Source organism: Rhipicephalus microplus, unplaced genomic scaffold, assembly GCF_043290135.1.
Source record: "Rhipicephalus microplus isolate Deutch F79 unplaced genomic scaffold, USDA_Rmic scaffold_654, whole genome shotgun sequence".
NCBI classification, from domain to species: domain Eukaryota; kingdom Metazoa; phylum Arthropoda; class Arachnida; order Ixodida; family Ixodidae; genus Rhipicephalus; species Rhipicephalus microplus.
The window spans coordinates 20,001-32,500 of NW_027465211.1; the positions used below are offsets into that span (position 1 = coordinate 20,001).

Consider the following 12,500-nt stretch of genomic DNA (forward strand, 5'->3'; position numbering starts at 1 on the left):
TGGTTTCTTTTCCTCCGCTTAGTGATATGCTTAAATTCAGCGGGTTGTCTCGCCTGATCTGAGGTCGACAGCGGATACATTCGCTTCCATCAACTTCCTGCACGACCGCGTGCGCTCGCCCTACCAAGTGCGCCCGCAACCCTGTACAGGGCCACTTCTTCACAAGGCTGGCAATCGGCTTCCCCGCTGCACGCGTGCGGCGCACAACCGGTGTGACGTGGAAGTGACGGGACACGTTCGTAAACCCATCGCGAACCGAGTACGACGCCCTACCAAGTGCGCCCGCAACCCTGTACAGGGTCACATCTTCACAAGGCTGGCAAGCGGCATTCCGCTGCGCGCGTGCGTCGTCCGAGCAGTTGCGTGATAAACGACCGTGTCGAAAGCCCAAACACCGCCGAGGCCAGTCGCCGCCGCCGCAAGGGCAGCCACGCAGCCTGGCGAGAGGCATCGTCTCGTGTAGCGTCGCCCCCGCCCCAACTGGAGTGGCCCAGTTTTTTGAACGGGACGGGAACTGCGAAGCACTTAGACCGACGGCGGACTACGACGAGAACGCCTTAAGCTTCGCCAACGTTTCGCCAACTCGTGCGGGAGACTTTTTCCGCTTCGCGGCAAGTCGTCGCGCCGTGCTCTCCGCATCAACCGCGTACGCAGCGAACCGCAAACGTCGGGCGCAGCCTCCTCACCTCCCTGCGCTTTGCGCGCGAACGTTCCCTGTTCGCGCGGCAAAGCCTGGAGGAGGCACGGCCCCGCAGCGTGTTCGAGCGCCCGGTCTACGGGACACCCTGCTTACTTCGAGGGCAACAAGCGCAACGCAAGGCTGCGATCTCGCGCACTTTGCGCACGGCTGGAGAAGCTTTGCTGGCCGGCTTTCGCTCCTCGTGTTTACCGTGCGTTAAAGTTGCGCGTCCGTGGCTCTCGCAGCTCTTGCGCGCCCGGTCGCAGAGAGGAGTACGCAACCTCGACCGCACTTTCCCTGCAGGCTTCCTTCCGACTCGAAGTCCTGCGGCGGTCTCAACGAGGTGCCACATCCTCAATGCAGTCGGTCGCCCCCGTTTCGGTTGGGCTCTGGCACGACGGTCGCCACCGTCTCGCCCTTGAGTGGCCGCTGTTGGCGCTCGCTGTGAGGTGTTCAGCGTGCTGTCCGTGTTGCCGACGCGGTCAAAACGAGTCGACGGCTCACGTTCCCTTGTGCGCCGAAGGCTCTCTTGATATGTGATCCGACCCTCAGACAGACGAAGCCAAGGGAAGACCCAAGGCCGCAATGTGCGTTCAAAGAATCAGTGCTCAGTGTGTCCTGCAATTCACACCAAGTCTCGCAGCTGGCTGCGTTCTTCATCGACCCGAGAACCGAGTGATCCACCGCTTAGAGTCGTGAAAAAGTGTTTGTTCAATTCCGTACAGTCAAAACCAAACGTTTCTGGCACTCGGCCAAACAGTGGCCAAGAAGGGCGCTTTTCAGCGCACGCTTGGACTCCAAAACTCTGCCGCGCCTTTTTCGGCTGCCGCAAATCGAGCAAACGGTGTGTTTCGGACGGCGTTTCGCTTCCGCTACTTGCGAGTGCTTTCGTGGTCCACCCCTCTATAAATACTCGGGAGGCGTCGAAGCCGGTTCTCCAAGCCGGACCCGTAGGTATCGTTGTGTGCTCGCTCTCATTGGCCCGCCTAACCAGAAAATGCCTGCGGTACACCCATTTGGATAAGAGTGCACGCAGATGCGGGCCTCGACGGCTACACATTTCCTCGGGCGGCCGCCTCCCGGCCTCCGTGGAGCGCGGGATGCACGGTCCCATCGACAAGCCTCTCCCGTTTTTATCGTGGCGTCGCGGTTCACCACGGCGGGCGGGTCGGTCTCCTCCGCATAAAAAGGGGGACCCCCGCTTTTTGTTCCACGAAATCGCACAAGCTTTTTTCGCATCCACGGTTTGCCACCGCACACCAAAATGCCGATCCGGCTGCCTACTTTAGCCAACAGGTGGAGCCAGGCGCGCCGTACTTGCGCGGCACTTCCCACGTCCACCGAAGTCGGTGCCAAGGACCACTTTCGGCGCCGGAGCCGCGTACGAGCCTACTCGAGGCGGAAGAACGAAGCCAGCAAGGGCCTGGCCGCAAGTGCGTTCAATTGTCGGGACGTCCAAGTCCCTCGTTCTTCCGTGCTTCCTCTTTCGGCAAGTCGTTGCGGCACCTTCCCAAAGCGCGCAGACCCGCTAATCGCGACGAGCGCGACGTGGCCGTGCCGCCTTTCCCTCGGCAGCAAGCAAAACGCCTGGCAACGTCGACGCTCCCCTAACCGCGATCTCGCACCGTGTTTCGTGTGGCGAATTCAAAAGCCGGCCGGCGCTGCTGCAACCATTACGGTCGGTACGCATACGCCGCGGAGGGCGGGACGGTCATCGGAGCGTGCGGTTCCTCCATCGAGTACTGCGCACCTCGGCCGTCGCATCGCCGTGCCATGACCGGCCGCGCGTCAACGCGAACCGGTGCCAGCGAGATCCCTCGCCTGCAAGAACCGACCGGCAGCCTCCGTCACCCGAGGACGCGGAGGCGCTTGCCGCGGACGGCGGGACGGTATGCACTGGTGCACAGCGGACCCGTCACATCGCCAGTTCCTTGACCGACCGCCGACGCTTGTGCCGTTCCTCTCGTACTTGGCAGTCGCCGCGCGATTGTCGGGTCTCGTTCTTGCACGCTCGAACGGTCGGGAGGGCACTCGGCTGGCGTTTCGGGAACGCGCAGCCTCGCCTTCTACCGACGTAACCACGACTCGCCGTTCGCGCTCCGCCGCTCCTGTTTACAGTACTAGGCGGTCCCGCAGCGGTCGGGTCGCGCATTTCGAGCGCTTCGAGCCACGGTGCAGTGGCGGGTCGAAAGCCGACCTATGAGTGCGTTGCGCCGTTTGTACCCGCGTCCGCCACCTGGCCGACCGTCCAAGGTCGCGGTGTTGGCGTCCGCTGGGCGCAACAATTTGTCACGGGGTGCCGCTCCACATTCAGGCAGCCCCGTGGGGAAAAGCCGACCCCGCGTCCAAACGGGGTCAGCGGCAGAAAGTGTCGGGCGCAGACGCAGCTGAGGCGCTCACCCTTCACAATCCGTTAATGATCCTTCCGCAGGTTCACCTACGGAAACCTTGTTACGACTTTTACTTCCTCTAAATGATCAAGTTTGGTCATCTTTCCAACAGACCGGCGCAACCGAAAGGCCGCGCCGGACATCGGTCCGAAGACCTCACTAAATCATTCAATCGGTAGTAGCGACGGGCGGTGTGTACAAAGGGCAGGGACGTAATCAACGCGAGCTTATGACTCGCGCTTACTGGGAATTCCTCGTTCAAGGGGAACAATTGCAAGCCCCTATCCCAATCACGAAAGAAGTTCCACGGGTTACCCAGTCTTTTCAGACAGGGATAAAGACACGCTGCTTCCTTCAGTGTAGCGCGCGTGCGGCCCCGGACATCTAAGGGCATCACAGACCTGTTATTGCTCTGTTTCGTGCGGCTAGGAGCCGCTTGTCCCTCTAAGAAGGTTGTAAGGTGCTGGGAACCCCGCACCTATTTAATAGGCTAGAGTCTCGTTCGTTATCGGAATTAACCAGACAAATCGCTCCACCAACTAAGAACGGCCATGCACCACCATCCACCGAATCAAGAAAGAGCTCTCAATCTGTCAATCCTCCCAGTGTCCGGGCCGGGTAAGTTTTCCCGTGTTGAGTCAAATTAAGCCGCAGGCTCCACTCCTGGTGGTGCCCTTCCGTCAATTCCTTTAAGTTTCAGCTTTGCAACCATACTTCCCCCGGAACCCAAATACTTTGGTTTCCCGGAAGCTGCCCGCCGAGTCATTTGAGTAACTCAGGCGGATCGCTGGTTGGCATCGTTTATGGTCAGAACTAGGGCGGTATCTGATCGCCTTCGAACCTCTGACTTTCGTTCTTGATCAATGAAAACATTCTTGGCAAATGCTTTCGCAGTAGTTCGTCTTGCGACGGTCCAAGAATTTCACCTCTAGCGCCGCAATACGAATGCCCCCGTCCGTCCCTCTTAATCATTACCTCGTATTCCAAAAACCAACAGAACAGAAACGAGGTCTTGTTCTATTATTCCATGCAAGTTTATTCAGGCGACTCGCCTGCGTTGAGCACTCTAATTTTTTCAAAGTAAAAGCACCGGCCATCTCGAGGCACACAATGAAGTGCACCAAGAAAGAACCGGCATGATGTTCAGTCCGAGCCGTCGCATCGGGTAGATGCACTACTCGTCTGGAACTGAGATCCAACTACGAGCTTTTTAACCGCAGCAGCTTTAGTATACGCTATTGGAGCTGGAATTACCGCGGCTGCTGGCACCAGACTTGCCCTCCAATTGATCCTCGTTAAAGGATTTAGAGTGTACTCATTTCAATTACGGGGCCTCAAAAGAGTCCCGTATTGTTATTTTTCGTCACTACCTCCCCGTGCCGGGAGTGGGTAATTTGCGCGCCTGCTGCCTTCCTTGGATGTGGTAGCCGTTTCTCAGGCTCCCTCTCCGGAATCGAACCCTGATTCTCCGTTACCCGTAACAACCATGGTAAGCAAGTAACCTACCATCGAAAGTTGATAAGGCAGACACTTGAAAGAAACGTCGCCGGCTCGTGGCCATGCGATCAGCACAAAGTTATCCAGAGTCACCACACAATACGGGCCGAAACCCGATCGATCTTGGTCTAATAAAAGCACCCGTTACCCAAAGGGCTCCAGGCTCACTGCATGTATTAGCTCTAGAATTGCCACAGTTATCCAAGTAGGAAGAAACGATCTAAGGAACCATAACTGATTTAATGAGCCATTCGCGGTTTCGCCTTATTTCGGCATGTACTTAGACATGCATGGCTTAATCTTTGAGACAAGCATATGATTACTGGCAGGATCAACCAGGTAATCGTTCGACTGCGCGTCCGTCCTCGCCCTCGGCGGGCCGGACGCAGTCTGTGTGCGGCGGAGGCCACCTTCAGGCGCCCCAACACGCTTATTTTGCACTCCGAGATGACGGCGTTCGAGCTCGCTACGGCACAACCTTCCCGAAAGACGAGTGGGAGCCGTGCGGCAAGAAGCACGTTCATGCTCGCTCTTTTTCGTTGCATCGACTCGGTCGCGCCGTGCGGGTTGCCCAAGCCCGCTGCACTGTCGGTGGACCGGCCGGAACTAGCAACGGAGCCGAGACTGCAAAGCCGCCAGACGACGGGTCACGCCCGCGTCTTCGGCGCTTTCGCATCTGAATCGCCCGAGGACGACACGGAACACACCTCGATATCGTGGTAAAACGGCACCGTCCGACAACCAGCCCCTAACGCATCAAGCGGATGAGGCTGCAGACGACTGCCGTGGATTCCCCTGGAGCAGACCCGAGGACACGCTTGACGAGGCCGAAGCCCGCCGCATATCAGACACCCGGTCGCTTTCGCGTACGCCGCTCACGAGAACCCCCACATAATAGCAGCGATAAGTACCCAGACCTCCTTGGGCCCTAATACGAGCGTACTCGAGAAAATTTCACCGCGGGTGTGCCCCGAAACGTGTGGCATGTTGAGCGTGCCACAAGTCTACGTCGCTCTCAAACCCGCCGAGGTCGTAGAATTTGCGACCCTACTCACGAAATTCCCACCGAGGATACGGCCGCAAACGTACCGCACCTTGGGTAGGCCACGAGTTTGTGCAACACTACGCTGACGGCACAGCACCGAGGTCGTGCGCGCACGCACGGGAAAATTCCGCCGCGGTTTCTGCCGAAAACGTGAGGCACCACGACTCTCCGCAAGTTCGCGTCGACTGCGAAAGACCGAAGTCGTGAACGACGTGTCCGCTACTCGCCGCCGACACGCTGGACACCAAACGTACAACGACTCGACGGCGTCGTAGAGGCCCACGACGCGGTTTTCCTTAACGACGTCTCGGCGTGGCACCGACAGGTTAGAACGGCCGACCAACGTTCCCTGTCCGCCGTTCGGCTCAGTCGAAGGGCTCGGCGACTTCGGCAACGCTGCGAAGCCGCACGGTGACGCACGCCATGTCCCCATTTTTTTTTTTCTTTCTGCGTCTGCCGGGGTGCCCCTATAATAGCAGCGATAAGCACCCAGACCGCCGTGGGTCGCTCGCCCCGGCTGACGTGGTTTTTCGTACTCCTGCGGCGGTCGCCGTCAAGCACGTCCAAATACGCTACTTTCGTGGGCGCATTCACGCTCTTTCGCTTCGCCGGAGTGCCAGCACTCACTCTGCCAAAAACGGCGAACATCCGAGCGGCGGTTCCCACTTTTGCGTCGGCGTCGCAAACCCCGCCCCGGCAGACGAGGTTTGCCGTACTCGTGCGACGGTGGCCGGCGGGCACGTCGAAAGACGCCGATATCGTGCGCGAATTGGCGCACCTTGGCTTCACCGGAGTGCCGCCACTGACTCCTCCAAAAACGGCGAAGATCCGAGCGGCGCTTCCCACTTTCGCATCGGCGTCCCGAACTCCGCCCCGGCTGACGCGGTTTACCGTACTCGTGCGACGGTCGCCGGCGAGCACGTGGAAAGACGCCGATATCGTGCCCGAATCGGCTCCGTTCGGCTTCGCCGGAGTGCCAGCACTGGCTCGGCGAAAGACGACGAACATCCGAGCGACGGTTCTCACTATTGCGTACGCGTCGCAAACCCCGCCCCGGCAGACGCACTTTGCCGTACTCGTGCGACGGTCGCCGGCGAGCACGTAGAAAGACGCCGATATCGTGCCGGAATCGGCCCCGTTTGGCTTCGCCGGAGTGCCAGCACTCACTCGGCCACAAACGGCGAACATCCGAGCGGCGGTTCCCACTTAGCCGTCGGCGTCCCGAACTCCGCCCCGGCAGACGCGGTTGCCGAGCTCGTGCGACTAGCGACCGCGAAGCCGTCTCGCGACGCCGCTTTCGTGCGCGGCTCCCACTGCGACCTGGGTCACCCGAGGTCGACGAGCAAAAAAGAATGTCGAAAAAAATTTTTTTTTTTTTTGCGTCTGCCGGGGTGCCCCTATAATAGCAGCGATAAGCACCCAGACCGCCATGGGTCGCTCGCCCCGGCTGACGTGGTTTTTCGTTTTCCTGCGGTGGTCGTCGTCAAGCACGTCCAAACACGCCACTTTCGTGGGCGCATTCGCGCTCTTTCGCTTCGCCGGAGTGCCAGCACTCACTCTGCCAAAAACGGCGAACATCCGAGCGGCGGTTCCCACTTTTGCGTCGGCGTCGCAAACCCCGCCCCGGCAGACGAGGTTTGCCGTACTCGTGCGACGGTGGCCGGCGGGCACGTCGAAAGACGCCGATATCGTGCGCGAATTGGCGCACCTTGGCTTCACCGGAGTGCCGCCACTGACTCCTCCAAAAACGGCGAAGATCCGAGCGGCGCTTCCCACTTTCGCATCGGCGTCCCGAACTCCGCCCCGGCTGACGCGGTTTACCGTACTCGTGCGACGGTCGCCGGCGAGCACGTGGAAAGACGCCGATATCGTGCCCGAATCGGCTCCGTTCGGCTTCGCCGGATTGCCAGCACTGGCTCGGCGAAAGACGACGAACATCCGAGCGACGGTTCTCACTATTGCGTACGCGTCGCAAACCCCGCCCCGGCAGACGCACTTTGCCGTACTCGTGCGACGGTCGCCGGCGAGCACGTAGAAAGACGCCGATATCGTGCCGGAATCGGCCCCGTTTGGCTTCGCCGGAGTGCCAGCACTCACTCGGCCACAAACGGCGAACATCCGAGCGGCGGTTCCCACTTAGCCGTCGGCGTCCCGAACTCCGCCCCGGCAGACGCGGTTGCCGAGCTCGTGCGACTAGCGACCGCGAAGCCGTCTCGCGACGCCGCTTTCGTGCGCGGCTCCCACTGCGACCTGGGTCACCCGAGGTCGACGAGCAAAAAAGAATGTCGAAAAAAATTTTTTTTTTTTTTGCGTCTGCCGGGGTGCCCCTATAATAGCAGCGATAAGCACCCAGACCGCCATGGGTCGCTCGCCCCGGCTGACGTGGTTTTTCGTTTTCCTGCGGTGGTCGTCGTCAAGCACGTCCAAACACGCCACTTTCGTGGGCGCATTCGCGCTCTTTCGCTTCGCCGGAGTGCCAGCACTCACTCTGCCAAAAACGGCGAACATCCTAGTGGCGGTTCCCACTTTTGCGTCGGCGTCGCCAACCCCGCCCCGGCATACGCGGTTTGCCGTACTCGTGCGGCGGTGGCCGGCGGGCACGTCGAAAGACACCGATATCGTGCGCGAGTCGATGCTTCTTGGTCTCGCAGGAGGGCCGCCACTCACTCCTGCAAAAACGGCGAAGATCCGAGCGGCGCTTCCCACTTTTTCGTCGGCGTCGCAAACCTCGCCCCGGCAGACGCGCTTTGCCGTACTCGTGCGACGGTCGCCGGCGAGCACGTCGAAATACGCCGATATCGTGCCCGAATCGGCCCCGTTTCGCTTCGCCGGAGTGCCAGCACTCGCTCGGCCAAAGACGACGAACATCCGAGCGACGGTTCCCACTATTGCGTACGCGTCGCGAACCCCGCCCCGGCAGACGCGGTTTGCCGTACTCGTGCGGCGGTGGCCGGCGGGCACGTCGAAAGACGCCGATATCGTGCACGAATTGGCGCTCCTTGGCTTCACCGGAGTGCCAGCACTCACTCGGCCAAAAACGGCGAACATCCGAGCAGCGGTACCCACTTAGCCGTCGGCATCCCGAACTCCGCGCCGGCTGACGCGGTTGCCGAGCTCGTGCGACTAGCGACCGCGAACGCGTCTCGCGACGCCGCTTTCGTGCGCGGCTCCCATTGCGACCTGGGTTACCCGAGCTCGACCAGCAAAAAAGAAGGTCGAAAATTTTTTTTTTTTTTTCTGCGTCTGCCGGGGTGCCCCTATAATAGCAGCGATAAGCACCCAGACCGCCGTGTGTCGCTCGCCCCGGCTGACGTGGTTTTTCGTACTCCTGCAGCGGTCGCCGTCACGCACGTCCAAATACGCCACTTTCGTGGGCGCATTCGCGCTCTTTCGCGTCGCCGGAGTGCCAGCACTCACTCTGCCAAAAACGGCCAACATCCGAGCGGCGGTTCCCACTTTTGCGTCGGCGTCGTAAACCCCGCCCCGGCAGACGCGGTTTGCCCTACTCGTGCGACGGTCGCCGGCGAGCGCGTCGAAAGACGCCGATATCGTGCGCTAATTGGCGCTCCCTGGCTTCTCCGGAGTGCCGCCACTCACTCCTCCAAAAACGGCGAAGATCCGAGCGGCGTTCTCCACTTTCGCATCGGCGTCCCGAACTCCGCCCGGGCTGACGCGGTTTACCGTACTCGTGCGACGGTCGCCGGCGGGCACGTCGAAAGACGCCGATATCGTGCCGTAATCGGCCCCGTTTGGCTTCGCCCGTGTGCCAGCACTCACTCGGCCAAAAACGGCGAACATCCGAGCAGCGTTTCCCACTTTCGCATCGGCGTCCCGAAGCCCGCCCCGGCAGACGCGGTTTGCCCTACTCGAGCGACGGTCGCCGGCGATCACGTCGAAAGGCGCCGAATTCGTGCACGAATCGATGCTTCTTGGTCTCGCAGGAGGGCCGCCACTCACTCCTGCAAAAACGGCGAAGATCCGAGTTGCGCTTCCCACTTTTTCGTCGGCGTCCCGAACTACGCCCCGGCTGACGCGGTTTACCGTACTCGTGCGACGGTCGCCGGCGGGCACTTCAAAATACGCCGATTTCGTGGGCGCATTCACGCTGTTTCGCTTCCCCGGAGTGCCAACACTCACTCTGCCGAAAGCGGCGATCATCCGAGCGGCGGTTCCCACCACTTTTGCGTCGGCTTCGCAAACGGCGCCCCGGCAGACGCGCTCGTGCGACGTACTCGTGCGACGGTCGCCGGCGAGCACGTCGAAAGACGCCGATATCGTGCTCGAATCGACCCCGTTTCGCTTCGCCGGAGTGCTGCCAGTCACGGCGCAGAAAACGGCGAACAAGTGTTTTTTTTTTTTTTTTTCCTAGAATTTGTGTTATAGAAGGCACATTTGATATCGGACGATAATTTTCAACTTTATCACGCGCACCGATTTTCGTGTAGAGGTTTGCAAGTTTATGGGAATTTCTCCACTTGGAATAATGCGATTTAGTAGTACTACGAGAACTTCATGGATGTACTCAAGGGTACGGGGCAAGTCAGTTACGTCAACACCTGCAGATTTTTTACACTTCAAACTGAAAATTGTTGGTTGTGAGTCCTCGTGTGATATTAAAGGCCGATTCGCTAACACATAGAACAAAGAAAGAAAGGAAGAAAAAACGCCCGCGCTCGCTCAAGAAACCTGGGTTCGCAACAAGTGGCAACAACAAGCAACCGAGCGAGTGCGCCAAAACCCGTGGCGGCCGAACAAACGCGAAGTCCCAACCGCGTCAGCCGGGGCGGCACGGGACAGGAAAAATCACTTCAGCCGGGGCGGCGGGGCACCGAATAAACCTCGTCACCTCGTCGCAGGATAAAAGAGGAAACAAAAAGTCTAAACAGCGTCTGCTGGAGCGAATGCGTAATAAAACAACAACAACAACAAAAAAAAAAAACACCCGCGCTCAAGAAGTCTGCAATCACCACAAAAGGCGACTGTGACCGAGCAGCGTCAGCCGGGGCCGTGCGGAAACGGAAAAACCGCGACTACCGGGGCGTCGAGGCACCGAAAAATCCACTTCAGCCGCGGCGAAAAAAAAAAACAAAAAGAAAGACGGAGGGGGGGGGGGGGAACCACGTCTGCCGGGGCGAAGGAAAAAAAAAAAACGCGTCTGCCGGGGCGAGCCCGGGTGCGGCACCACCGGGAAAACTGTGGCAAACAGACATGGCGATCGATGTGAGTGGGCCGCCAGCCAGGCTCAGCCAAAAAGTGCAAAGTCCGAACTGCGTCAGCCGGGGCGGCAAAAACCACGTCAGCCGGGGCGGCGCAAAAAACCGCGTCTGCCGGGGCGGCACGAAACCGCGTCAGCCGGGGCGGCGCGAAAACTGCGTCAGCCGGGGCGAAAGAAAAAAAAAAAAAAACGCGTCTGCCGGGGCGAGCCCGGGTGCGGCACCACCGGGAAAACTGTGGCAAACAGACATGGCGATCGAGTGAGTGGGCCGCCAGCCAGGCACAGCCGAAAAGTGCAAAGTCCGAACCGTGTCAGCCGGGGCGGCAAAAAACCGCGTCAGCCGGGGCGGCGCAAAAAACCGCGTCTGCCGGGGCGGCACGAAACCGCGTCTGCCGGGGCGGCGCGAAAACTGCGTCAGCCGGGGCGAGCCCGGGTGCGGCACCACCGGGAAAACTGTGGCAAACAGACATGGCGATCGAGTGAGTGGGCCGCCAGCCAGGCTCAGCCAAAAAGTGCCAAGTCCGAACTGCGTCAGCCGGGGCGGCAAAAAACCGCGTCAGCCGGGGCGGCGCAAAAAACCGCGTCTGCCGGGGCGGCGCGAAAACCGCGTCTGCCGGGGCGGCGCGAAAACTGCGTCAGCCGGGGCGAAAGAAAAAAAAAAACGCGTCTGCCGGGGCGAGCCCGGGTGCGGCACCACCGGGAAAACTGTGGCAAACAGACATGGCGATCGAGTGAGTGGGCCGCCAGCAAGGCTCAGCCAAAAAGTGCTAAGTCCGAACTGCGTCAGCTGGGGCGGCAAAAAACCGCGTCTGCCGGGGCGGCACGAAACCGCGTCAGCCGGGGCGGCGCGAAAACCGCGTCTGCCGGGGCGGCACGAAACCGCGTCAGCCGGGGCGGCGCGAAAACTGCGTCAGCCGGGGCGAGCCCGGGTGCGGCACCACCGGGAAAACTGTGGCAAACAGACATGGCGATCGAGTGAGTGGGCCGCCAGCCAGGCACAGCCGAAAAGTGCTAAGTCCGAACTGCGTCAGCCGGGGCGGCAAAAACCGCGTCAGCCGGGGCGGCGCGAAAACCGCGTCTGCCGGGGCGGCACGAAACCGCGTCAGCCGGGGCGGCGCGAAAACTGCGTCAGCCGGGGCGAGCCCGGGTGCGGCACCACCGGGAAAACTGTGGCTAACAGACATGGCGATCGAGTGAGTGGGCCACCAGCCAGGCTCAGCCAAAAAGTGCTAAGTCCGAACTGCGTCAGCCGGGGCGGCAAAAACCGCGTCAGCCGGGGCGGCGCAAAAAACCGCGTCTGCCGGGGCGGCACGAAACCGCGTCAGCCGGGGCGGCGCGAAAACTGCGTCAGCCGGGGCGAAAGAAAAAAAAAAAACGCGTCTGCCGGGGCGAGCCCGGGTGCGGCACCACCGGGAAAACTGTGGCAAACAGACATGGCGATCGAGTGAGTGGGCCGCCAGCCAGGCACAGCCGAAAAGTGCCAAGTCCGAACTGCGTCAGCCGGGGCGGCAAAAAACCGCGTCAGCCGGGGCGGCGCAAAAAACCGCGTCTGCCGGGGCGGCACGAAACCGCGTCAGCCGGGGCGGCGCGAAAACTGCGTCAGCCGGGGCGAGCCCGGGTGCGGCACCACCGGGAAAACTGTGGCAAACAGACATGGCGATCGAGTGAGTGGGC

General features: G+C 60.7%; 3 non-coding genes across 3 annotated transcripts in view; all 3 read right to left on the bottom strand.

The window, feature by feature from the left end:
- The window catches only part of LOC142795410 (large subunit ribosomal RNA), a 3,958-nt gene extending 3,891 nt beyond the window's left edge, over positions 1 to 67 (bottom strand). The window contains exon 1 of the ribosomal RNA XR_012893012.1: positions 1 to 67. This exon is cut by the window's left edge and continues 3,891 nt beyond it. This is a non-coding gene — a ribosomal RNA (large subunit ribosomal RNA).
- A 1,154-nt stretch (positions 68 to 1,221) lies between these two features.
- LOC142795411 (5.8S ribosomal RNA) lies at positions 1,222 to 1,374 on the bottom strand. Its single transcript, XR_012893013.1, has one exon. It is a non-coding gene; the product is annotated as a 5.8S ribosomal RNA (ribosomal RNA).
- A 1,719-nt stretch (positions 1,375 to 3,093) lies between these two features.
- Positions 3,094 to 4,908, bottom strand: LOC142795412 (small subunit ribosomal RNA). Its single transcript, XR_012893014.1, has one exon. It is a non-coding gene; the product is annotated as a small subunit ribosomal RNA (ribosomal RNA).
- Positions 4,909 to 12,500: the final 7,592 nt, after the last annotated feature.